Source organism: Pleurodeles waltl, chromosome 6 (assembly GCF_031143425.1).
Source record: "Pleurodeles waltl isolate 20211129_DDA chromosome 6, aPleWal1.hap1.20221129, whole genome shotgun sequence".
In the NCBI taxonomy this organism is placed as follows: Eukaryota; Metazoa; Chordata; class Amphibia; order Caudata; family Salamandridae; genus Pleurodeles; species Pleurodeles waltl.
The window spans coordinates 1,073,989,977-1,073,993,358 of record NC_090445.1 but is presented as its reverse complement, the minus strand read 5'-3'; positions in this window follow the sequence as shown (position 1 = coordinate 1,073,993,358).

The following is a 3,382-nucleotide window of genomic DNA, read 5'->3' as shown; positions in this document are numbered from 1 at the left end:
ATATTTCTACAAGCAAGATGATTTTCATGAGTACGGATCCACTATGGTTACATTCAGCTTCTAGTTGAAGAAAAACAAGAGGTCATGTCCTTTTGCGAGTCAGCACACTGCACGTTTAGGAAAAACACATTTAATATGAGAGCCAGGCAGCTAAGCTTCGGCTCATGCAAACTTAAGGCCTACAAGATTCATTTAGCATAACTGTAATAACATAATCATTAATAATTAGTACAAAACCATACTTTAATACAAATATTCATAAGCATTAGTCAATTTCATTAGTCCTCGTATACATTGGCGGCCACTCCCCATGGTCACATTTCAAGTGCACGTTTTAAGCAAATCACATTAATTCAGTTTCTATGCAGCATTATCACACATTATTTCATAAACATTTCATGTTAATATAGATTATATAAACTACACTCTCTCAGTCCCTCCTCTGATGACGTTCATCATCACACAAACTTTCCTTTTTAACCTTTCACTTTCAATTTTTTACACTTTACGCATAATGCACATTTCAACATCTTGTCCTTTGTGTGAACTTTCCCAAATTTCATTACACATTTTCTCCCTTTCATTTTCTTCATTCCTCTTGTTACGGTTGGTCCAATTTCTTCTCATTCTTTCATTAATTTTGCATGCTCCCCATAAACCCAATAAACAAATTAAGACAATTAATAGACTCCCTAATATTTTTGCAAGCACCCCGTTCCAAATATTACTAAACCAGTTCCCTACTCTGGCAATTCCTTTTCCAACTTTTTCCCAAACTCCAGGTTCCTTCAAATCTTTCAAATCTGCACTATCTCTAGTTAAGTTAGTAAGCATACCTCTAATCTTTTTACTATTATCCGGAATAAAGGAGCAACAATGACGCTCGTTGAGCATCTTGCAGACTCCGCCGCTCTTTGCTAAAAGAATGTCTAAAGCCAGCCGATTTTGAAGAGTCATAGCTCTTTCCGCAGCAAGTTCAGTATCCATCAGGAGTATAGCCCCTGTGAAGTTTGTCAGCACAATAGTAGACAACTTTTGAATCTTTATGGAGTTTAAGATAACCCCTACTGAAGGAATTATGGCCCCAAATATGTCACCAACGACAGCAGCTGCTGTCTCTCGTTTTAGTCTAGCATGTTGTAATTCAGACATTTTAAGTATTTATTTTAAGTCATCAATCTGGTAGATCTTTGGGAAAACTATCCCCAAATAAGATGTCCCATACCATCCTTTAGGGAGAAGGTAATAAGCATTAAGTCCACATATATAATAGATCCCAGGGATCGCTGGATCCTGTCCATTTAACATGAATGTCCATTTGCTCTGAAACAAAAACACATGCCTGCATTCACTCGTTCCCACAAATAAAGTGTCATGGTCAGATTTTGGCCTATATATACAAAGCCTTCCTACATGTAATGCATCTATAGCTAATTTGCCTTGTGTCTTTATTGCGTAAGCAGAATCACTTGCATATGTCTGTTTCTCTAATCCCTTTTCTAGCCTTTCTTTGAGTGTTTTGCGTCTATCATCAGTGTGATCTAAGAAGCTTTTCTCCACAGGTTAGCAGACAGGTCAAATTATTGCAATGTGCATAAGCTTTTCCAAAGGTTAGTGTTGGCTCAAAGAAACCTCTAACTAATTTTATGCTATGCTCTTTAGCTAACTTGTCCAGAAACTCAATCACAGGCACAAAGGAAAACACCACATCCAAATTTGAATAAAAATATTGCACATGCTCCTGATCATAGAATCTTGTTACCAGAAGACTACAGCTTATCCCGTAAGTTAATGGCAAGCTATGATAAGTGACCCCTCCTGTACTGATGAAGGAATCTTTGTGCACACATAACAGTTTTTCGCATCCATTGTATCAACATACTCATTCAGCAAGCGATAGAAGACATTAGTGGAGAGTTCCCCCTTTGAATTAGTTCCCTCATGCAAGTGTTGTATATCTTGCTCAAACTTTTCCCACGGAGTTAGTGTAGCAGTCTCAGGTTTTGAAGCATTGTTAGTCGCTTTCTTTTTCAACCACGGCATTCCCACAATCACACCCACAATTATTATTGCACACACAATACCTAGAATAACACTTAACCAACCACACACTTTACACTTTTTGCTACTACCTCTATTGTAAGCCATGGTCTGTAAAGAATCAGATAGCAGAATAACTCGAAGCAAACAATCAACTTAAGTACAATTTAAAAGCTCTTTTTTTTTTTCAAAGTCTCTCTTTCTCTCTGCGTATATTTACAGCGTTTCGCTCACCCCGGGACCCTTTTGTCAAATCAGGTTAGCAGCTTGTCATATTCGGTTTTTCATTTGCATTTTTGAAAGCTAGACACCTATGGGAATCCAAGATAGGGTGACTTGTGGGGCTCTCACCAGGTTCTCTTACCCAGAATCCTGTGCAAACCTCAAAAATTGGCAAAAAATCACTTTTTCCTCACATTTCTGTGGCAGAAAGTTCGGAATCTGAGAGGAGCCACAGATTTCCTTCCACCCAGTGTTCACCCAAGTCTCCCGATAAAAATGGTACCTCACTTGTGTGGATAGGCCTAGTGGCTGCGACAGGAAATGCCCCAAAACACATGTGGACACATCACACTTTCCCAAAGAAAACAGAGCTGTTTTTTGCAAAGTGCCCAGCTGTGGATTTTGGCCTCTAGCTCAGCCGGCACATAGGGAAACCTACCAAACCTGTGCATTTTTTAAAGCTAGACACCTATGGGAATCCAAGATGGGGTGACTTGTGGGGCTCTCACCAGGTTCTGTTACCCAGAATCCTGTGCAAACCTCTATAGTTTGCAAAAACAAACCTTTTTCCTCACATTTCTGTGACAGAAAGTTCTGGAATCTGAGAGGAACCTCAAATTTGCTTCCACCCAGCATTCCCCCAAGTTTCCCGATACAAATGGTACCTCACTTGTGTGGGTAGGCCTAGTGTCCGCAACAGGAAATGCCCCAAAACACAACGTGCACACATCACATTTTCCCAAAGAAAACAGAGCTGTTTTTTGCAATGGGACTAGCTGTCGATTTTGGCCTCTAGCTCAGCCGGCATCTATGCAAACCTTCCAAACCTGTACATTTTTTAAAGCTAGAAAGCTAGCGGGATCCAAGATGGGGAGACTTGTGGGGCTCTCACCAGGTTCTGTTACCCAGAATTCTGTGCAAACCTCTATATTTTGCAAAAAAAAACACTTTCCCTCACATTTCGGTGACAGAAAGTTCTGGAATCTGTAGGGAGCCACAAATTTCCTTCCACCTAGCGTTCCCCCAAGTCTCCCGATAAAAATGGTACCTCACTTGTGTGGGTGGCCCTGGTGCCTCCAACAGAAAAAGCCCAAAACCCTGCCGAGATTGAGGGGATAGC